This window comes from Thermobia domestica, chromosome 17 (genome assembly GCF_964235325.1).
Source record: "Thermobia domestica chromosome 17, izTheDome1.hap1.1, whole genome shotgun sequence".
In the NCBI taxonomy this organism is placed as follows: Eukaryota; Metazoa; Arthropoda; class Insecta; order Zygentoma; family Lepismatidae; genus Thermobia; species Thermobia domestica.
In genome coordinates this window covers 141775033-141800386 of record NC_137470.1, presented here as the reverse complement: position 1 = coordinate 141800386, position 25354 = coordinate 141775033, and the positions used below count along the sequence as shown (strand labels likewise).

At 34.3% G+C, this 25354-nt stretch overlaps 1 non-coding gene across 1 annotated transcript; it reads left to right on the top strand.

The window, feature by feature from the left end:
* The first annotated feature begins 2144 nt into the window (after positions 1 to 2144).
* Positions 2145 to 2215, top strand: TRNAC-GCA (transfer RNA cysteine (anticodon GCA)). Its single transcript has one exon. It is a non-coding gene; the product is annotated as a tRNA-Cys (tRNA).
* The last annotated feature ends 23139 nt before the right edge of the window (positions 2216 to 25354 follow it).

The following is a 25354-nucleotide window of genomic DNA, read 5'->3' as shown; positions in this document are numbered from 1 at the left end:
ATGTGGCCATTTTTTATTTCCTTCCGTTTTTCTACTAAAAATGATACTGATCAGGGGTGACATTATTGAAGTTTTCCCTGAACCTACCTACAACCGCGAGAACAAGTTGTTTTTTCGTATGACTTTGCAGCAAAGAATTTCAATATATTATTTTTTGTGCTTTTCCTACTGTGTTACATTATTATTATTATTATTATTATTATTATTATTATTATTATTATTATTATTATTATCATAACGGTACCATATGATATTTTTGTAATGGATTATCGTAAATGTATACTTGTAAAAATGGTAGCAGGTAATTTTTAAACCAATGTAAAGCAATTATTGATCTGATACATAAATAAATTTCATAAAATTATGTAGAACATATTTTTAGTGTCTTAAAGAAGTCTCAAGAGCTTATGCGTGTATTGGCATTTGACAAACTTTCCTTTGCATTGTTTTGCATTGTTTATAAAAGCAGATTGCAAGACTATTTTTTTGCTGATTCTGTAGGCCTTCAGAAAGACAAGCTTGTCACTGTGGTTGGTATATATTAGTTTAACAATTTATTGTGTTTAACTAAAAGGTTGTGCAAAAAAGTATGTTTTTATTAAAAGAGCCTAGGAACACATTACTGTGAAAGAAACAGAAGCTTGTTGCATATCAATCTTCTCAGAAAAGTGTGATCTTGCAAGTGGTTCTTTCCAAATAGTTCCATCTTTCATACAGCTCTTACTACTATGAAAAGACATATATTTTCCAAGTAGCCCCAAAAGTGATGCTACTTGGAAACAGCACATTTTGGATCCTGGGAGGCTTCAGTCTCAGTAAAATTTTGTTATGACTGCAGGAAAAGGTAACATGGACTAAACTCTAGAAACATCATAAGAAGAACAGAAAATAATTGCAATAAATAACAAGGGGGAGTACGAGAAAGAAAAAAATCAAGTAACCCCGGTTTACGGTACTCATTCAATACTGCATAGAGGTAGTGCGTTGTTGTATTGAACACATTTCAATCAATGTTTCATTGTAAAAACCCATTTCAAGGTAGGAAAATACAATGAAGAAAATGGTTTAAATGGTTCAGCCGTTTTCTCATGATTCTATCCGACGGAAGATCGCCTTTATTTGTATATATTATAAACAATTTATGTGCATGATGACCCGTAATTATGAATATGATGTTTGACTAGCTGTAGTATTTGTAATTCTGGACAAAAAGTTTCGATATGACAACACTGTGTATCCTGAGAGTGAGGATGATGCAAGATGGAGCACCGCCACACTATGCCATACCAGTGCGAGAGTGGCTGAACGAAACATTCCCGAACCGCTGGACCGGTTGATGTTAGTCTGTGGAGTAGCCAGCTCGATCTCCCGATTTAACACCACCGAACTGTTTCTTATAGGATGTTTTAAAGGACAAAGTGTATCAACATCACATACGCAATTTGGCCGAACTACTCAAAACTATCACAGAAGAGTTCTACAGGATACCAGTGTCACAAGCAGCTTGTGACAACGTTGCTCTTTGTCTCCGGGAATATATCGATTTGTATGGTGTAGTGGTAAACCATGTCATGGAGAACAGAGATTAAAATTCCTGTACGGAGATATATGAGAGTAATGCTCAATTTTGTGTTCAAGTTATGTTGCTTGTTTCAGTACCGCTGTCTTTGAAACACCCCCATATACATAATTATCAACCACCTTGTATTTTAAAGTGATGTTTATTTTTTGGTTCTCATATTTATATTTTCATGACAATTTTCATTTCTCTTAAATCTATTCATATCTTTTTTTTTTCAACTTCAAGCTACTTACATGTGTATAAACTAGTCTTTACACTCATATGTCACTTGTTTTCTTATGCCGGACCGCCAGTTGATGTCAGCGCCATAACGGAAAAATTCAGAAACTTCAAGCATCAAGACCATAATGTGTCACCAATGTTGACAAACCAGCCAACGGAAGATCGTAATATTATTATTTTCATTATTTTTATTATTGCCTTAAAAGCTTCTACGTTCTTGTAATATTTTTTTGCAATGTTGTTTCATAATTTATGAAATTGACAAGCTCAAGAAAATTGGAAGAGTTGCAGACATTTTAGTCTGAGGTACTGTATGTATTAAGAAGAATTTTGCATTGGTGGCCCTATAGTGCAATGGTAGCACATTGGACTGCAGATCCAAAGATCTGGGTTCGATTCCCGGTGGGGTCTCAATATTTTAATTTAGTCATCAATTTCTAAAATTTTAATTATTATCAGTATACTTATTAGTTAAAAAATTCCAACATTTCACTTAGTGGTTAAATATGTTGGGTAAAGTGGGCACGGTGGCTCAGTGATAGAGTGCTTCCCTCTGATGTGTGAGGTCTTTGGTTCGATCCCCAGCCAAGTAAATTTGTGGTGGACAACATCGTGTCCGTCGGCTTTCTCGGGAATACTCCCGTTTCCTCTCTCTTTTCCATTCCACCAATTCTCCCATTGTCACTTCCATGCCTTCATCATGATCTCCCTTAGCCAAAAGGGCATAATCTTGGAACGTTATACTGAAATATATCATTTCATTTTTAAAATGTTGGGGCTGCAGTACAATCCACTGACGAAGTATGGAAGTATAATTTTCTTAGTCGAACCAACCTAAAAACAGTATTAAATCGTGCTTAGAAATCCTTAATAACATTATCATGACTCGAAATAAAAAAATAGAATAAGCACTTAAAGAAAACTGATTTTCTTTTTAATTAGTTCTTTTAAGATTATTACAAATTTGAATTAACTAAATTAAAAATTTATATTTGGGTAGTCCATTGATGATATTCTTTTATTATTATTATTAGATATCAGATATTTATGCAATTAAAATTCACGAAATATGCATGCAACTATGCTGTTAAATGTGCTAAAATATACACTTAATATTCACTAACAATACAATGTAAAAAGAACACTTTCAAACATGCAGCGAAGTTTTGACAAGTTTTGTAAGTGAAATATAATATGGAAAGCGTATTTTGCATTTCAGGGACTTCTCTTTACAACTTATTACAATGATGTTTACAGTTTGTATATTCTATATATTTTTCTAAAAGCATACACAGATTATAAGATTAAAATCAACACGGTGATACGAGAACACAGCTTCTAGTTTTTTTCACAATTGTGTTGTAAATTGCATTTACTTTTACATTAAAATAACACAAGCCTCATTTCCATGTACAATAAATAAATGAAAAACAATTAAAATAATAAATAAATAATACGTTTTAGTTTTTAAAGATTTATTTTTGCCCATAATTAACCCTGCAGTATATCACAAGAAGTTTATCTACATTTTCTGGTAGCAGTTTGTGACGCTTGTAGCGTTAAAATGACCTACCAACATCAACAAATGCTACTGGATAACATCTAGAGAGAGGAGCAAGATTAGTATCTATATTTTCTGGCAAATTGGAATATAACCCTTGAAGGTATTTTCCCGTCGCTTCAGTTGTTTTGTAGTCGGAGTTTCTGGCAAGAACATCCGTCAATTTCTTTTCCACGGACCGCCTAATTTCAGAAGGAACTGACTGAAACTCGGGCTGAACTCTCAAAGACTAAGCATTCACTGAGCAGCACTTTTCACATCTGTTCTTTCTAAATTAATGTCAACACGATATTACATGAGATTCTATCATTATCAAATTTCTCTTAACGTCTTGGCAATTGTAAGCTTTTTTGCTCAGCTCATCGGTTGCTAACAATATGAGTCCTTCATAAACTAGGCATTGCTCCATCCTCCCATAGAAAAAGCCATTCTGTTGCATAGACACTTAAAATCATTGAAAATACAATCTAAAATTGGATTTATTGCATGCTATAAGCGTATATCTGAAATAAAAAACTTACAGAATATGCTTAAAATACACTTAATTATCAATATATGCTTTAACCATCGAAATGTGCATTTACATGCACTTAAATAGGTGTACACCCTGCATTGATCAAGTATAACATTCTAGCTTATAGGTTTACTTACTTCGGCTGTTCCAAAATTAAAATATAAGTAAAAAAAAACATTAAGAACAAATAATAAAGGAATTAAGCCTACCTATAAGAAATGATATAAAAAGCAATGAGTTGATCAGTATGGGACTGTATACCTACTTTTGGGCCACCCTGTATAAAACTTCAAATTTGAGCTGTGTTTTTGTTGTTACAAATTCCTACGAAGTTTTACAGAAATGCATACATGCAAACTAAATATGCATTCTCATAAAATTCCGATATCTAATTATTTAACAATTACATTATTACATTAGGTAACTTGTAGTTTTACATACTTCAATATTATGTATTTATAACATTATTTTATTCATCGAACTTTGTGTAAATTCTACACAGAAGATACATTGTCTAATTGATGTTCCGTGCAAACACACCGTCGTTACATTTTGAAACTCACATTGTGTGGTAATTCCATTGCAAAATTAAATTGTACTTATTGATAAATTAATAATTTAGCAATAATTCGTTGAGCAGGAAGTTATTATGCAAGATTTTTTGTCGGTTATTACAAGATAAATTTTTGCAACTACGGATTTCATTTGTGTAACACTGTATGTAAAAAATAATTACTTATAATAAAATAGAAATTGCAATAAATAATGTTAATTTGGATAATAAAGGGATATAAGGCTTTGTAAGAAAGAAGTTGATAATATGCTAACACAAAGTAAACAAGTGTTAGTTATATCTTGTTTTCTAATATATTCGGCAATAATATCTTTAACCATACCAGAATATTGCAAAACCTTACATCCAAAAGAAAGTAATATAAGTATAACAACTTGTATCTGAGCTTGTGATTTTCTGCATAAACCAGGAAAAAAAATTGTCAGGTACTAATATAATTCTATTTATGAAGCAATTATCATCTCGTGCTACGTTCGAAGGATTTACATGTTATAGTATAATGATGTTGTTTTGTAAAAGGAAAGGCTTTTTTACTTACAGAAATAAAGAAATAAATGAATAACATATTTAATTAATTGTAAACAGTAAATTAAGAATTTGAGACCATGAGCAATCACTTGTTGCAGAATCGTATTTTTAAACATTATGGGAATCTGAAATCCACCCTGATATAGCAGCAACCCACATACTAGTAGAACATTGTAGGTTGCATTGTACAGGCGCTGTCAGAAGAATATTAGTTAAGTTGTGCTGTGACAAACCAAAAAGCACTTCACCTCGTATACTCTTTGACACTGCTACTTATTTGAATATATATTTATACATAAAATAACAAATTAGGATAATTTAATTCTACTGCAAACATGGACACATTAATTGTAACAAATATAATTCAAAGTCTTGCTAGCTGGGGTTCCCGGCCACAGATCCCCGCGTTTGCTTCGCCTACGACCTTGCACCTCTTAGGTATCAGCTTTTGAATCAAAAGTGAATTTCGTACATTTTCTCTTAATTTTTCTTGAATTTGGCTAGTTGGGGGCTTCGCTCCTAGACCCCCAACGCTTACTTCGACTACGGCCTCTCAAAAATAATTTTGAGAAGTAGATGTCCCATATGAATAACATAGGAAAGATTTTTCAGTTTCCCATAAAACCACTCTAATGTTAAAAATTTTTATTTTTAGTAATTTCGATAAATATTCCCATACAAAGCGTACAAGCAAACCGAATTTCAAGTTTTTATTCCAATTTCAAGTACTTAAAACATGAAATGATAGGTCCGAAAAAGTCCCTTTGAATAACATAGGAAATTTCTTCATCCCACCTTTAGACTCCCTAAAAATTAAAAATATTCACTTTTGGCAATTTTCCTGTGGGTTAGTTCCGGAGGTCTACAATCATGACAAATTTCAACTTTCCACTTCAACTGTAAGTATCACAAAAACGGGATCACTGATAGTTGTTCTTCTTTGGTGCAAATTTCTAATGGAGCGGCTCATGACCTACCTGCAACAAAAGGAAGACAAATGGAAGAATTAGGATCAAACTTTCATAGCGTGACCAAAACAGGATCAAACTTTCATAGCGTGACCAAAACAGGATCAAAATTTCATAGCGTGACCAAAACAGGATCAAACTTTCATACCGTGACCAAAACAGGATCAAACTTTCATAGCGTGACCAAAACAGGATCAAACTTTCATAGCGTGACCAAAACAGGATCAAACTTTCATAGCGTGTCCAAAACAGGATCAAAATTTCATAGCGTGACCAAAACAGGATCAAACTTTCATAGCGTGACCAAAACAGCATGACAATAAAACAAACGAGGGCAGAAGTCAGTATGAACTATATAAAAATAATTCTGTCCAAATTGTGGATAATGTTTGACTTATCCTCGTATATATATATACGCTTTTTATAGGTTGTATGTAAACATATAAAGTAAATTACATAATGCGTAAAGTATTAAATTTTTATGTAAGCTCTGCAATTAATGACATGTCAACGAAAAACATTAGCTTTAGGTATAGTGGAAGTAAAGGAACTTTTTAATTTTATTTAAGAGTGTAACAATGACTGACAAACATCCTTCAGACTACAAGATTGGTAAATTTTCATAAAATATGGGAATGTTTTTCCTCTAATATAAATAAGTTTTATACGACTTTAAAGGTTAAGATATTACTCCTCTTTTTGCATAACATAGTACATACATATATTCACTTTCTAAAATATTAATCTTTATGGAAGAAAATACAACACAAGATTTATTTATAGCCATTTTAAAATTACTTTCGTATGTGTTATATAAGTACAAATAACAAAATGTAAATCTTTCTTTTTTTCACACTTATCTAGGTGTGCTATTAATTTGTTATTTATATGTTATTTAAGTTCATGAACATACTTGGGTCTTTTGGGTAATATTCTTGTTATTTTTATCCGTGTTACATGTATAAACTGTCTTGTTGTGACCATTTAAATCTGACGTCTGTGTTCTCTCAAATGTTTTCATATTTGCAGTTGACACTGATAGCCATATGCACAGTATACATTGTATGAAGAATTTTCTCTGAAAACATGAAATTTTATTTAGCAAATAGTAATTCCCAGTTGTTATGTTTACTTACTCACTAATTCAAATGATCAACCATTGAAGGGTATTTTTTTCACTTCCATCTCTCAGTGTCTTTGATGTTTTTATATATCTAAAAATGTAAACATATTAAGCGAATGGAAACGTTGGAAATGCTAATAAAAATCACACAGTTTGAAAAATTGTAAACTATAGCTATTTGATAATGTTATGAAACATTTCGTGACCCAATTCTGGTTAACCTCTTGTGTACCAGTGACATCTAGTGACATCCAATAAAATACTCCATTGTAAAATACCAGGGACATCCATAGAAATGTCATGAAAACATATAGTTTATTAAGGTTCTTATTTAATCCTTGAGATAATGATTTCTTTTTAGTGGATGAAAGTCATGAGTTAGTTCTACTTTTTCTCGTTAGGTGACAGCACAATACTGACAGAAAAGCAAAGGAAAAAATATCAAAATGTTTTGCCTCCGTAGTTGGCAAACCTAAAGGAGCATTCAATTACGACTTACAAGTCATGTGTGTTTGTTCTGACGATAAACAATTAGCAAATTCGAGATCTATTACGAGATCGAGAAAAAAGAAAAAAGTCTTTTTATGGGCAGTGTTTCCAACCTGAAGCAGCAAAAATCCCTTCAGAACTTGAAAATTTCTCTTTTTCAGTCCAAATGTTCCACAATGCAAATATGTTATCAGTAATATGAATACTCTCCTTGCACGGGTATAATAAGTATGCCCTGGTATCATTCAAGTGTGATGCATGTGATATCAATCCAATGGTATCATAATTTATAGCATAATATCATCTTATTAGAATAAAAGTGATTATAACTGAGAGTGTTAGTTTAAACTGATATTCTTAAAAGAACTCTTTTAAAAATGAGTTTGTATTTCCAAATACTCTGTCCATTCTAGAGACAGAATCTTGAAAGGTATTTGATGGGCCAAAATCAATTTTTGCCAGGATGTTGAAAGTCAAAGTTAGAAATCGAGGTCGTTGGTAGAGATGATCCATATGGCTGATCGCAAGATATAAGCAGTCAAAAATCTGCTCCCATGTACATATAGAGAGCAAGTCAAAATGACGGACTAGATTTCAGAAACTTATCCTGTGATAATTAATAAGCATATGTTAATGTGAGACAAGTACTAAGAAAAGTAAATTCTCAAAGCTTTCTCCAAACATATCATAAGTGTTCTGAGAACCTCGCGTAACACGCCAAACATCAAGCCCATAGTCTACTTCCTGCCAAATTTTTGTAGCATCAATATCAGCAATTGCTACTGTGATGCACGGCCCGAACCTCTGAAATGTCCCTCCACTCACAAATGACCTCCTCTGTAGGTGGTTCTCTCCAATATTTGGTACGGAAATGCCGTTGCACACTAATCACAGATTTGTTTATATGATAATTAATAAAATTTTCTTTTCTGAAGTCAACGTCATTTTCTTTAACTTCTCGCTGCTGACTCTTAGGGGTAGAATTTAGAATTACTGCATGGAAACTAAACTTTGAGAGTTACCCTTTCAAAGTGAATGTCTCACAATAACATACGTGTATTAGATTTCATAGAATAAATTTCGGAAATCTGGTCCATCATTTTGACTTATACTGTGCATAGCCCCTTTGTAGCATGAAATCTAACTTTACACGCAAGTGACTTTGGTTGCATACTATTAAACCCCTTCACAGGGTGTACATTGCTATATTGCTTCGTGTTTAATAGTAGTGAATTACACAGTAAACTATGTATTTCTACACAGAAGCACTATGGAGAAACTGAGTTTATACTTGATTCTGTGGAAAACAAAAGAACACACACGCTTTAAATGTATGGTGAGTCATGGCAGTTAACAATTGGTACAATAATGTGTGAACATACTCGTAAGTATTGAGCACCAAAAATACCTTCAGAATTGTCGGATTTTTCATAGCGTAATAACTTTATTACAGCCACTGTCTGACCAGCTGAGTATAATACCAATAGCAGATTAATTCATATCTAAGACTGAAGGCCCTATAGCGAAAATGGCAGCGCATTGTACTACAAATCCAGAGGTCCGAGTTCGAATCTCGGTGGGGTCATGGGTGTCTTAAGCAAAATATTCATCTGGAATTTGATCGCTTAAGACACCCCTGATATTTTCACTTCTTATGAGAGTACCTAGGTATAAATAAGTTGAGATTATCTTTTTAATATAGAAGGTCTATATCACATGAGTTAAGTTATATGTATGCAATATCTGTGTGGAAACTTCACTTCAGTACACATGGAATAATCTCGAGTTCTATTCGTTGCAGAAACCTTACCTCTACTAGGCAACAGATAATCAGGGTAAAATATATATAAGAATACATTTTTTAATTAGGAAGAATATTTAGAAGAAGAACAATTTTAGGAGTGATCCAAATATGAATCAAAAGATTACAATGTTGGCCAATAATTTTAGAAATGATTAAAATGCATAACAAATTACGATCTTGGCCAATAATTAGTTTTTGTATCAGGGGCCACTTTTATTTTTATTTTTCATTTTACTTTTTTTTCAGAATAAGCACATCATACTGAGTTAAGTGATTGTTTGGGTTTGGAAAGACTATATGTGGTTCTCCAGATATAAGACGTACAAGAAAATTTTTACCTGAAATATATTGGATGTTTTGATCCAAATAATACAAACATCGGCTCAAGTGTTAACTATATCCAAACTTCACTTTAAAAAAGTTATTCCAAGTATTTCTCCTCACTTTGGCAATTTGATGCATACAAAATGAAAAGACAACTTATTTCAGAAGTTTCCCTTTTCCTCTAGAAGCGAAATTTTTGATAACAATGGAGCATGTGACAAATTGTTATTAATAAGGTGCCACTATACCGAGTGTCATTACCCTTAGATGAGAAGTTTGTGAGATAGTCTATTTTTGGCGTACATTTTAATTTCTCTCCTATTAATTAGGATATGCATTTCAATAAAAGAAAATCCAAGATAGCTACTATGTTCAAAAAATTATTTAAAATGCTTTTGTTTTTCATTATAATGTAACGGAACAACATATTTTTTTATTGTATAATGTAGGTATAAATGGAATTTACTAATATCGAACAAATTAAGGTTAATGATCTAAGAATGCAAAAGTTAGCATGTTAAAGTATATGAATAGGAATGTTGAGTGTTGTCTTGCAAGAAACATACAATTTCAGGTTTCTCGAAAATCAAATTGTAAGAAAAATATACGGTGCAAATATTGATGAACAATTTGGTGAATTAAAAAAAAGTAATACAACAGGATCACCAACAGGGTATGAATAATTAAACTAAAACATACTGTATACCGGGAGTGGAAAATAGCAGAATGAAAAATGCTCGAGAAGCAGAATAGAAATCTTTTAAGGAAAATAAATTTTGTGGTCCCACATCAAGATAAACCAAATGTCAATTTGGATCTTACAAAGATAAGTAATAATAGTTGGGTTAAATAGTTTGGCACAGGATAAAAACCGCTGGCGAGGTTTCGTATTTGCGCTGATAAACAATCGTGTTACTTAAGTCATAGATTTAATACGTATTGAACAATGGTATTGTATGTTAGAAAATTCTAAAAAAAAAAAAAAAAAAAACTATTTACGAATAGAAAATTGTGGAAACCAGTTACGAATAACCATTTTTCTATTTCTCTTACTTTGTTCTCGTATGGCAAAATTTCTACTGCGTTTCCAATACACAGCAGTGTAGCATAATATGTAGGACAGAGGATACGTGTCGATAACTTACGTACCCGAGAAAATACGAGCTAACAGACAAACAACTTATAATGTATCAAGATGCACTGCAAAACATGAATGTTTGAACATGATTTGCTTTATTTTAGAAATGACATATGGTAATTGTCAAACGTGTCCAAGAATGCCCTCAAGTGTTCTGTCAGTGAACAAAAAATGTCAAAAATGCCTCATAACAGTGATAGATAGGAACTACTTTAAGGGTACACCAAATATACCTGAACGTTTGATGTGACCAATGGGTATCAGAGGATGCAAAGAATTTTTATCAGTGTTAAAACATTTTACACTTTACAATTTCCACCTTTACGACCTGTTTCTGCCAGTATCTGAAGTTGAGGTACATTGTGAACACTCTTAGAGCGGCTCCTATTAACCACTGTTAGGAGGTATTCTAGACACTAGATAATGTGTAAAATATCCTAATACTGTTCAAAAGTCGTTTCTGAGTCTATATACTCATTGGACGCATCAGAATTTCAAATACATTCATGTTTTGAAATTCTGATGGTAGTTCCTATTAACGCTCTGAGGGTAGTACCTATTAACCACTGTCAGGAGGCCTTCTAGACACTAGGTAATGTGTAAAAGTAGTTTCTGTGACCCTTTATTCATTGAACACATCAGAAGTTCAGATGGATTTTGAACACTCTTAGAGCAGTTCCTATTAACCACAGATAAGAAGCATCCTATATTATTTTTTATCACTAATAGAACACTTCACTACATCTATGAACATAACAAACAATGACCAAAAGTAATTTCTAAAAAATATATATTCAAACTAACTTACTTTTAGCAGTGTGTTATTTGATCTGAAACTGATTAAAAATATGGCACAACTAGAATGCCAGGTCAAATGATCGAACCTAGAACCAATGATGATTTCATATTTGCCCCGGAGAGATTTACAATACATGTGGTGAGGGTTGGAAATAATACTGCAAGAATATTGGTAATACATATTGCACAATTAGAGTTATGACACTGGGGGAAACTTTCTCCCCTGAGCCACCCTGTAAAATCGTCACTGACTGAAACGTAGTCTACATGCTCCTACGTATTCTGTTCCGTGGTACTTGACGCGATTACTTGTAGTAATCAAGAATAAACTATAAAAGTGAATGAAAGTAAATCTAAAGATTTCTCTAATCAGTTTTAAACAAATGTGGTGTTTGCCTTTCTGTAAATGCATAGAATTGTCTATTTGCTGTTGTGTTTTCTCGGCAAATTTTAATAGTGTACTTAAAATAATTTGAGTCATACTCTTCTACGCCCTCCGCGGTGACAAGAACGCCTCTGGTAGCAATAACCAGAACCGCCACCGTAATACAGCTTTCTGAGTGAGCTAACAGTAAAGGGATGCCATCTGTTCGTCAAACTACAATTTTTTGATATAAGAATTTTCAAAATATCATTATCCCATTAAAAAAAACTATGTAGATAGGGATAACATTTATATGATATTAAAGAATTATATATAAAAAAAAAACATTTATAGATTTAGAGAATGGTTAACTATTATCACATGTTTAGTTTAGTTGAAAAGCCTAAAATCATTAAATTTGGAGTAATTGTAACTTCCTTTTCTGATAGAATATAATTATACTATTCACTTTGTTAATTAAATACGACGGACGCAGCGTGCGTTGAGGTAATATTATGTATCATTGTATTAGGCGCTTTCACTAATTCTTGCTTTTTTTCTTCAACAAAAACTCAAATTTATTTCAAAAGAACGGTACATTATATTTTATAGAAAGTATTGTCCTTCGACCGCTACAACCTTTTCTCACTTCTGGATTTTGGCATATGGATTTTTTTTTTTTTTTTTTTTTTGATAACAAGATCAGGTTGATTTGAGGCGATCCATCCATCGAGCAATGTATTGATATCTTCAAAGGTTTTGAAATGTCGTTCTTGAAGTGGTCATGCTGCATATACAGAAACAAAATGGTAATCTGAAATGAAATGAAATCTTTGAGTTTCACGTCTCACGGTTATGCCGGTTAGGCTAAAGAGACGGTGATGATGAATAATGAATGAAATGGTGGAATGAAGAAAGTGGGAGGAAACGGGAGAATCCCGAGGAAACCCACTCACGCGGTGTTTGTTCACCACAAAGTTCACTTGGCAGGGGCTGGGATCGAACCCGGGACCCCAAGCACCAGAGGTGAAAGCTCTATCACTGAGCCACCGCGGGCCCTAAATGGTAATCTGAAGTAGTGATGTCTGATGAATAGGGCGGGTGAGGTAAGACATTCCATGGAGGTGCTTTCAGGGTTTCGTTCGTTAACTTTACAATAAGTGTTGTCTGGCATTGTCATGGAGAACAATAAGATTGTCATGTCATTTGGAATATTGCGAACACTTCCTTTGAGTACTCAATTTAAATTGAGTAGTTCTGTTTGGTAGCATTTGGTATTAACTGTTTGACTTGTATGCACTAAGTTAGATTACACCGAATTCATCACATCAAATCCGAAGTACGACATTCTTTCCCTGAATATCTTATTGTGGTCGAAATGTTGATGGTCTGCTGGGATGCTTTGCGCTTAGAACTGTCATAATAAATTCACTTTTCATTGCTGTTAAAGTTCGAAGCAGAAACGACCTCTATTTGTGTCTGAACCAGCTACTTACAAATAGTAAAACATTTCGCTACGCATCTTTCTCTCAAGTCATGTGACTTACTGTTTTTTTCTGGAAGCTATTTGTCACTCATATCAAAATTTTTGTTGTTGAATCATCTAAATCTACCTCTGGAAGTTGTTCCAGAAATAGCATGCTGTCCATACCAGAGATATGGCGTGAGCCAATGAAAATTTGACCCATGACCCACTGACCCGCTGACTTACTCTGACCCAAACCCACTCTGATCCACGACCAACCTTGACCCACCGCCCATCATAAATTAATCTGAGCCACCATGACCCATCACCCATTCAATTTTCTCCATTGACTAAAGAGTTTACACTTGTAATAAAAAAAGCTGTGGAATTATTAGTAATCGGAGTTTGAATTTCTACGGTCAATCGCTCAAGCACCGCTCTGTTACAATAAAGGGGGATCTGACCTTTACGATATAAAATTGTAAAGTGTTTGCCATGAGCTATATTACAATGAATTTCAATTTAATTATTATATTTGGTCTAGGAATTAATTCGTGCGGGTGGACAAGAGATGGCGCAACGAACGGAGCGTCCCACAGTTCCGTGTATCCACACATGTGTTGCAAACCCCTGTCATCGCGTATCGTTCGTAGTATAGGGCAGTGGATTAAAGCGTCAACAACACCAGTTTGTAGTTAAGTGAACATGGCGCAATTTGTGCCTGATAAAGTGTTTTTGCGGGGTGTCCTGCTGCATTACTTTAACATGCAGAAAAGTGCGACTGAAAGTCATCGTATTTTGGTGGAAGTGTATGGTGACCATGCTCTAGCTGAGCGAACGTGTCAGAAGTGGTTTGCACGGTTTAGAAGTGGTGATTTCGGCTTGGCAGACCAAGAGCGAGCTGGACAGCCAAAAAAATTTCAAGACGAAGAATTGACAGCATTGCTCGAGCAGGATTCGTGTCAAACGCAGGAACAACTTGCAGCAGCATTAGGCGTTGATCAAACAACAGTCTCCAAACGCTTGAAAGCCATGGGAATGATTCAAAAGATGTCACATTGGGTTCCACATGAATTGAAAGACAGAGACGTTGAAAGACGAAAAACCATTTGCGAATTGCTGCTTCAACGACAGAGCAGAAAGGTGTTTCTGCATCGAATTATTACGGGTGATGAGAAGTGGATCCATTACGAGAACCCTAAACGAAAAAAGGCCTGGGTGAAACCAGGTGAACCAGGTCCATCACAACCAAAACGAGATATTCACTGTGCAAAGGTTATGCTGTGCATATGGTGGGATATGAAAGGTGTGGTGTACTATGAGCTGCTGCAACCGGGTGAAACTATGAATGGAGAACGTTATCGACGACAATTAATGCGTTTGAAGCAAGCTCTGGCCAGAACACGACCAGAATGGGAGAACAGACATGATAAACTTATTGTTCAACATGATAACGCTCGCCCACATGTCGCAAAACCGGTCAAAACCTATTTAGAAAATGTCGGCTGGGAAGTTTTACCCCACCCGCCGTATTCACCAGACGTTGCTCCTTCGGACTACTACTTGTTCGATTGCATGAACAACGATTTGATTGGACAGCGGTTTACTTCTTCAGAAGATATCGAAACATGGGTCTCTGACTGGATCGCTTCCAAGGATGAGGACTTCTTTCGCCACGGAATCCGTACATTGCCTGACAGATGGGCGAAAGTGGTGGCTAGCGATGGACAATATTTTTCTTAAGGTATTTATGTATTTTGTGTTTGTACTACAGCTTCAATGTGTGCGTACCAACCGCACGAATTAATTCCTAGACCAAATATATAATTATATCCTTGTTAAATTACAGATAATTTTTAGTAGACAATAGGATGAAATTTGAAAGTCTCAAATGAAGGCAAAATAGAGCAGTGTAAAGGGAAAGAAAACAGTGCAAAATTCGACTGAATCTCGAAAGCCAAGTATAAGTCCTATTGCTATTATTACAATTACAAATATCAATATCCAAAAGTGTCTGAAGTTATTTTTTCACTTAGATATAGTCATGTCAGATTAATAAATACAAACATGGAAAAGAAAGAGAAATGGAGACTTTGAAAGTGAAACGTATACAAATTCACCAGTGTTCAGAAGAAGCTGCTCATAATACATTAAGCAAATTGGGCCATGGTGGGTCAGAGTGGATCGGAGGGTCAAAGTAAGTAGGAGTGTGTCAGTTTGTCAAAGTGGGTCAAGTCCTGTAGACCCACGACCCACTGACCCACTCACAAATCTTGATCCACTAGACCCACTTGACCCACGATCCACTAACTCACTCCATGTCTGATACAATGGTATTATATGATATGGCAATACCAAGTTATTCTGAAACATGCTTATCTGTATCGGAACACTGTTTGAGCTCGTTCATTCTATAACTTACGGAACTTCATAAGATTGATCTAAATGTATGACTTTCGTGAACAATTTCTCCTGTAAATTAAGCATAATAGGTCATAATACTTGCGTTCTCCACATGTCTATTTTAGTAATGATATAACTATTTGTAATTTTTTCTTGTAGCAAATTCGATCAAGAAAATTTATCTAGAAAAGTTAAACCATGTTGTACAAAATTGTACAAGTATATCGCAATACTAAATCCATTACACAGCCACACACAAATACACACAATAAATGTTCTGTGCGACGTACCCCAGAGTATTGATTCAATGTATTTTGTTCCACAGCAACCAAATTTCAAAACCCCAGTTCGATAGACCGTATCAATTGTTTATGGGCGAAAAATTTCAGCGATTTTTGATAGGAACGACACAAGTTTTTCGCCCATTAAACAAAATTGACACGGTTGATCGTCCTGGGGTTTCGAAATTTGGATTTTGCGTACCAAAATACATCGAATCCAGATTCTGGGGTACGTCGCACATAACTTTCTTTTGTATGGCTGAGCTACGTGTATCCTCTCTATCTCAAAACCCCGAAGTTTTTTTGTAAATAAAAAAAATTGACAAAGTCGAACATCCTGGGGTTTTGAAATTTAGATTCTTTGTAACAAATACACCAAATCCATACTCTGGGGTACGCTGCACAGACTTTCTTTTGTATGGCTGAGCTACGTGTATCCTCTCTAACTCAAAACCCCGAAGTTTTTTTGTCCATAAAAAAAAATGACAAAGTCGATCGTCCTGGGGTTTCAAAATTTAGATTCTTTGTAACAAAATACACCGAATCCATACTCTGGGGTCCCCTGTGCAGAACTTTTATTTTATTTTATTTTTGTGAGGGTGTGTTTGTTCATTTATTGTTTATTTATTCAGAACACTGCTTCTTTCTTATTAATTTTAGAGATTAATTAAACGTTTTGAGAAACCATTAATAGTAACGTTTTAAGCATCATAAATTAGACCTTATAAAATATTACACAACAATAATTAATCTACAAAAAATGATGTATAAGTCCATAGATAAGTAATTACGTTTCTCTAAATAAACAAAAAATTGGTCTATTTTTAAATAAGCTATTATTTCAAATATATTGTATAATTGACAAAAGTAAATACATATTTCATATGCAATATATAAAAAGATCTATTCTATTTTGTTTTATCGGTGACTGTACAATGAACTAATAGCTTCGCTGGAAGTATTATTACACACAACAAAATATTCCAAATAAGAAATTTAAGAATGTAACTTTTATGTTTTCATTTACACTAATATTTTAGTTTTTAATCCAGATTTGTCCCCCTGCGTAAGTTCATTGTAGTGATAATGAAGATTTATATTCTTGTAAAACTTGTAAAAGCTAAACATTATGTGTTACATTTTCTTTAAAATATGTATTTGGTCTAGGAAATAATTCGTGCGGTTGGTACGCACACATTGAAGCTGTAGTACAAACACAAAATACATAAATACCTTAAGAAAAATATTGTCCATCGCTAGCCACCACTTTCGCCCATCTGTCAGGCAATGTACGGATTCCGTGGCGAAAGAAGTCCTCATCCTTGGAAGCGATCCAGTCAGAGACCCATGTTTCGATATCTTCTGAAGAAGTAAACCGCTGTCCAATCAAATCGTTGTTCATGCAATCGAACAAGTAGTAGTCCGAAGGAGCAACGTCTGGTGAATACGGCGGGTGGGGTAAAACTTCCCAGCCGACATTTTCTAAATAGGTTTTGACCGGTTTTGCGACATGTGGGCGAGCGTTATCATGTTGAACAATAAGTTTATCATGTCTGTTCTCCCATTCTGGTCGTGTTCTGGTCAGAGCTTGCTTCAAACGCATTAATTGTAGTCGATAACGTTCTCCATTCATAATTTCACCCGGTTGCAGCAGCTCATAGTACACCACACCTTTCATATCCCACCATATGCACAGCATAACCTTTGCACAGTGAATATCTCGTTTTGGTTGTGATGGACCTGGTTCACCTGGTTTCACCCAGGCCTTTTTTCGTTTAGGGTTCTCGTAATGGATCCACTTCTCATCACCCGTAATAATTCGATGCAGAAACACCTTTCTGCTCTGTCGTTGAAGCAGCAATTCGCAAATGGTTTTTCGTCTTTCAACGTCTCTGTCTTTCAATTCATGTGGAACCCAATGTGACATCTTTTGAATCATTCCCATGGCTTTCAAGCGTTTGGAGACTGTTGTTTGATCAACGCCTAATACTGCTGCAAGTTGTTCCTGCGTTTGACACGAATCCTGCTCGAGCAATGCTGTCAATTCTTCGTCTTGAAATTCTTTTGGCTGTCCAGCTCGCTCTTGGTCTGCCAAGCCGAAATCACCACTTCTAAACCGTGCAAACCACTTCTGACACGTTCGCTCAGCTAGAGCATGGTCACCATACACTTCCACCATAATACGATGACTTTCAGTCGCACTTTTCTGCATGTTAAAGTAATGCAGCAGGACACCCCGCAAAAACACTTTATCAGGCACAAATTGTGCCATGTTCACTTAAGAGCCTGCCTTACTAAAAATAATACAAAATTTACCATTTTCCTTTTGCTTGTTTGTTCATCAGTGAAAGGAGATAATGAAATGCAAGTCACCACAATCGTAGATAATGCTATTCTACAACAGAAAATATGAAACTGAAGAATGTTCAATGTTGCCATCCATAGAAATTACAGTGTTGCCAGAAAAAACCTTTCCCTAAAATCTAAGTTAAGGCCGCGAGTAGAAGAACAAACTCAACTGCATTTGGTTACGTATCATATTGTTTTGGTTTCTTGTGAACTAATTTTTAATTAACATTATTATTTAGTTTTAATAACTGTATGTTAAAACTATTTTGTTTATTACAAACTAAATACAACTATTATTTAAAAAGTAGTTCACAGGAAACAAAAACAATATGATACGTAACCAAATGCAGTTGAGTTTGTTCTTCTACTCGCTGCCTTAACTTAGATTTTAGGGAAATGTTTTTTCTGGCAACACTGTAATTTCTATGGATGGCAACACTGAACATTCTTTAGTTTCATATTTGCTGTTGTAGAATAGCATTATCTATGATTGTGGTGACTTGCATTTCATTATCTCCTTTCACTGATGAATAAACAAGCAAAAGGAAAATGGTAAATTTTGTATTAATTTTAGTAAGGCAGGCTCTTAACTACAAACTGGTGTTGTTGACACTTTAATCCACTGCCCTATACTACGAACGATACGCGATGACAGGGGTTTGCAACACATGTGTGGATACACGGAACTGTGGGACGCTCCGTTCGTTGCGCCATCTCTTGTCCACCCGCACGAATTAATTCCTAGACCAAATATATAGACTAAACATTGAATTTTGTACCAGTATTTTAAAACATAATTTTATTATATATATATATATATATATATATATATATATATATATATATATATATATATATATATCCTAACTATATATAAAACTACATGAGCTGACATAAATTATTGAGCACTTCCTGTACGGCTACAATGATTAAATTTGGCACGGTTATAGCTTTCCGGAACTAACCCACAGGAAAATTATCAAAAGTGAATATTTTAAATTTTTAGGGGGTCTAAAGAGGGGATGAAAAATTTCCCCATGTTATTTAAATGGACCTTTTTATGAACTTATAATCTCATGTTTTAGGTACTTAGAATTGGAATAGAAACTTGAAATTCGGTATGGTTACACATTTTTGTTAGCACTACCTAAGTAAGTCAGTACAAGTAAAAAAATCCGACCTTAGAGTGGTTTTATAGGGAACTGAAAAATCTTTCCCATGTTATTTATATGGGACACCTTTTACACCCTCAAATTATTGAGCACTTCCTGCAGGGCTACAATGATTAAATTTGACATGATTATAGCTTTTCGGGACAAACCTACAGGAAAATTGCCAAAAGTGAATATTTTTAATTTTGGGGGGGTCTAAAGAGGGGATGAAGAATTTCCCCATGTTATTTAAATGAGACTTTTTCTGGACCTATAATCTCATGTTTTAGGTACTTAGAATTGGAATAAAAACTTCAAATTCGGTATGCTTGTACGTTTTCTTTAGCTTTACCGAAGTGAATCATCACAAATGAAAATTTCTAATCGTAAAGTGGTTTCATGGGGAACTGAAAAATCTTTCCAATGTTATTTATATGGGACGTCTTCTATACCCCAAAATGTTTAGGCACTTCCGGGAAGATTAGAATGATGAAATTTGGCATGATTGTAGCCTTCCAGGACTAACCGACAGAAAAATTGCCAAAAGTAAAAAAATCCAACTTTAGAGTGGTTTTATAGGGAACTGAAAAATCTTTCCAATGTTATTTATATGGGACATCTTTTACACCCTCAAATTATTGAGCACTTCCTGCAGGGCTACAATGATTAAATTTGAGATGATTATAGCTTTTCGGGACAAACCCACAGGAAAATTGCCAAAAGTGAATATTCTTAATTTTTGGGGGGTCTAAAGAGGGGATGAAGAATTTCCCAATGTTATTTAAATGAGACTTTTTCTGGACCTATAATCTCATGTTTTAGGTACTTAGAACTGGAATAAAAACTTTAAATTCGGTATGCTTGTACGTTTTCGTTAGCTTTACCTAAGTAAATCATCAGAAATGAAAATTTCTAACCGTAAAGTGGTTTCATGGGGAACTGAAAAATCTTTCCAATGTTATTTATACGGGACGTCTTCTGAGTGACGTATTCGCTCACGGCCAACTGTACGTCGCACTTGGACGTGTCCGATCAAGGGATTCAGTTGTATTACTGGTTCAGTCTGAAAGAATAATTGAAGGAACCGCTTTTGTAAAGAATGTTGTATACCCACAACTTCTACGATAGTTCCTTTTAGTGAGTGATAGGTATGGAATTACCCAGGGAACAACACCATTGGACTTTCATTTCGGAGTATGATACATGTCTGCTGCAAAAATTCCTTTTCACTTATACTTGATGGTAACATAAGAGTCTACGCAAAAAGAAATCCCTTTAAGCTTCTTTATGGAGAATGCTTGGTGCCTGTCCAAATACAAATCATATTGAACTTCATTTTGACACTATGATACGAACCTTACCAGACACAAATACCACTTACGTTCCAGTTTTTTTAGTATACGAAAGACATGACGAAGCAAAAGCTTTCATTCAAAGGAGTATGCGTGTAGCGGGATACCACAGGGGTGGTGTGGAAATACTACAAAGTTACAAGAAAAAGAATCGACCTTTGTCTTACAAATATGCAAGAGTTATTGTCGAACAAAAATCCCAGATTTCTTTTTTTGAAAATTATAAATAAGAAAAAAAATCCCTCTAAAAATGAGAATCCAACATCACCATTCATTATATAATAAGTCGATAAATTGTGGTTGACAAAACAAAGGTTGCTACATATATATATATATAAAAAAAACTGTGAGTTATTAAGCAAGGAGCAAAAAATGATAAATATGAGATCTGGGGATGTTGGGCCGATTTAAGGAAACATTAAGAATAAATGCACGAACATATGACATGCGAGGCCGTAGACCGAGCAAATACGGGGGTCTGGGGGCGAAGCCTCCAGCTGGCCAAAGGCTAGTATATATATAAAATTCACTTATATCATTTGTAATATACAAGAACGTCATAATAAAATATCGTCGTACTAGTTCAATACAACAATATATTTAATCGCTTGTGGTTATATGTGTGGAGGAACTTCATATTTAATTTCTCTCAAATTCCGGTTACATTCCAGCTCACATTCGAATCGATTTATTCGTTGTCGAATACCAATAACTCCCTCGTTTTCATGTATCTCTTCATCTTTCTTTCAGTAATAACGTTCAATGCTTTATTTTTTTAAATCAAAAGATGTGGAGAACAAAAAGAATTTAATTAGACATAAGAACAGTTGAAACTGTTCAGACCTAAACTGTTTCAAAAAAGTATTCAACTATTAAGTAAGTTCATTAATTTCATAATTCTTTATATGTTTGAAAAGTAATACAAACCAGTTGAGAATTTTCCAAGAGCATTGTCAGAACGAACTTAATAAGAATGGAGAAATGGAACGGGAAATATAACTGTCATTGTTCCTAGATGTGAAAGTAAATCTTTTTACCCGCACCTTCTTCTCTTTCTCTCAAAAACTAGCAAGATATTATCTCTCTCTCGAGATATGGCTGCTTAAATATCTAGAAACTCGAACTTTTTTGGCCAATATCTGAGGAACGGTGGCCAGTTGGCCAGCAAACACTTAATCAGTGGCCACCGGTTACTATTTGATACCAAAATGTTCACCATCCTCTTAGGTATTGATTAACACCAACACTGGCGTCTCTGGCATGTAAAATTTGGGGGGACATCAAAGAAAGTGATTTAAATGGTGCTACCTAACCGAACCTGTTTATCTTCGATTTCATTTGTTACCTTTCTGTTTACCTTCACGGACTTCCTGAGGTATATCAAGAATTCTGTTATAATCGTTTCATAGCCTGAATATTATATTCCAAATAAATATAATTACTATTTATATGTTATTCTGTCGTTAGTAAATAAATTAAATTAGAATAAAATATTGAATATTTTGTACTTCAATATATTAGGGGGACGCGTCCTTCTCGTCCTCTCGCCCGAGACACCCATGAACTCCAATGTGATCTCTGTGTGACTTACGGTTCACGAGACATGGCTCCTTAAATCTCCCGAAATCTTCCGAAATCCCCTTAAATCTTTTTGCCAATATAACGGGAACGGTAAGTCACAGAGAGATGATATTGGTGTTAATCAATTCCTAATAGAATGATAAACTTTCTCGTATCGATATTAATTGATGACCACAATCCACCTGACCACTGTCCAAACCAGTGGCCAGGTAGACAGTGGCCACCGGTTAGTATTTGGTACCAAAATATTTACTATGCTCTTAGGCATTCATCAACGTCAGTATCATCTCTCTGCAATGTATGGTTTCCGAGCTATGTTTTTTTAAATATCTAGAAATTGGCCATTTTTTGGACAATGTCACCGGAACGGTAAGTCATAGAGAGATGATATTGGTGTTAGTCAATACCCAAGAGTATGGTAAATATTTTGGTGCCAACAATAATTGGTGGCCACTCTTTGGTACCAAAACATTTACCATAATTCTAGATCAACAATAATATGATCTCTCTATGACTTACGGTTCCCGAGATATGGCTCCTTAAATCTCTAAAAGTCGGCCAATTGTTGGCCAATATATCGGGAACCGTAAGAGTGACGCGAAAAATTTAATCACTTTCCCTGATAGTTTTTGATGCTCTATCGAATGCAGGATTCATAATTGAAAATAATTGCAAATTAACAGACAGACGGACAGACAGACAGACACAGACAGACAAACACATAGACATAGATAATTCAGTAACGTACTTTGTAAGTTCGTTGAAAACGAACTTCATTCACTTATTTTACTCCTAGTAGATGCTTACAAAGTGTAATTGTCAATAGAGAAACCTTAAAACAATACATTTTGAACTTTGTTTTGCATTTAACTAAAATAACAATGTACCACAGAGCAAACGAGAATAACCCAAACTTGCTAAGATGATTTAGAACTATGACGGAGAATTGAAAAGTTAATTTCATTGTTTGATGTTTACATACTTAACGTGAAAGCTATCACGATCAAACATAAACAAGAATTTTAGAAATGATCCAAACCAAATGATCAAAAGATTGCGATCATGACCAAGAATTTTAGGAAGGATCCAAAAAATGCATCAAAAGATTGCGATCTTGGCCAATAATTAGTTTTTGGATCAGGGGCCAGAAATTATTGAACGGCCCTAAAATCGAGTTTTCGTATTATTATTATTATTATTATTATTATTATTATTATTATTATTATTATTATTATTATTATTATTATTATTATTATTATTATTATTATTATTATTATTATAAGCACATCATGTTGAGTTAAGTGATAGTTCATGTTTAACTACACTATATATGGTTGTTTAGATATAAGGCATACAATAAAATTTTTGATTGAAATCTCTCAAAATCTTTTGATCTTTTGATGCATTATGGTCCAGGGGTCACAACATTTTTGAAATGTTCCTAAATCGCGTTTTCGTGTTTTCTACGAAATAAGCACATCATACTGAGTTAAGTGATAGCTTTGGTTTGGCTATACTGTATGTAGTTCTCCACAATGAAAAAAAAAACTTTTGTAGTTTAAATTACCAAATATCAATGTAAAATCATTTACCCCTCATTTAATAAGTTGATTTACAATTCCTTAGATAAAATTACAAAATTTACTGTATTTCTTTTTACAAACTTCTAGTAAATTTATAAGAAAATATGATATTTTTATTAGTAAAAATGTAATTTTGCACTATTTCATACTAGTAATTTTACTTTATAGGCGTAAATCGATTTATATAGAGGATTGACAAACAGATTGCCACCGCTTTTTGTAAACTTACCCATGAAATCTTTTGCAGTGCAGGCATAAGGCCTGCAAGAAAATTCCTATTGAAAGATATTTTACCTTTTGATTCAAAAATAGAAATCAAAGCAAAACAAACACTTTACATGTGTTTTGAAGACAGTTTTAAATTCGGGAAATTGTCCTGTTAACAAATCTATTTTTAAAATGTCTATTTCTTTATGCTTTTGTTTAACGCTAACTATTTTTTTCTCACAACAATAACCAAAAACACAACACTTATATGTTTTGAACATATTTATATAAATCGCTTATTTTAAAGGACATCAGTCAAGATTACCGAAATTGAGTTCTGTGCGGATTCGTAATCTCCATCCATACGTCCATGTGTTGGTGTTAAAGAAGCATAAAACGGATAAATAGAAATGGCCAAAAGACAAGGTGGGAAAAAGTAAAGTCGTGTTGAATGGGCATCAGCCACTGACTGATGCCGTTTTAGCACAAAAGTTTGTAACGTCTTCAGAAGCATCAATTAATTGGCGAATACATTTTCATTGCTTTGTTTGTTTATATCACGTATTATTACTATAAGCTTATTAATATAATACGGCGCTATAAAACTTGAACGGGAGCAACGTGACTAGAAAATGTTCATACCCATCTGACAGTAGGGGAAATGCGGACACAAGTTTTGGCAACTGATGCAAACCGGAAGTTGTTAGTAGCTGGCAATTGTGATTCGCATTACATTCATTGAAGAGTGACTGACGGAAAGTTTGTTCTTTTTGTGTGTCTAACAATGGAAGGTAATCTCGAAGAGACAGAGAGGAGAGTAAGAGATAAGAGAAACGTAAAAGGAACCCTGAGACATATAAAAGAAACAAGATAAAATGTGCTTGAGTCAAAGGAAAGGAATACGTGAATTACAAAGGACAGCAGACAACAGCCAAAGAGCCAGGATTCACGTGCAAATGCAAAACGAAGTGCTTGGAAGTGATCAGACACGAT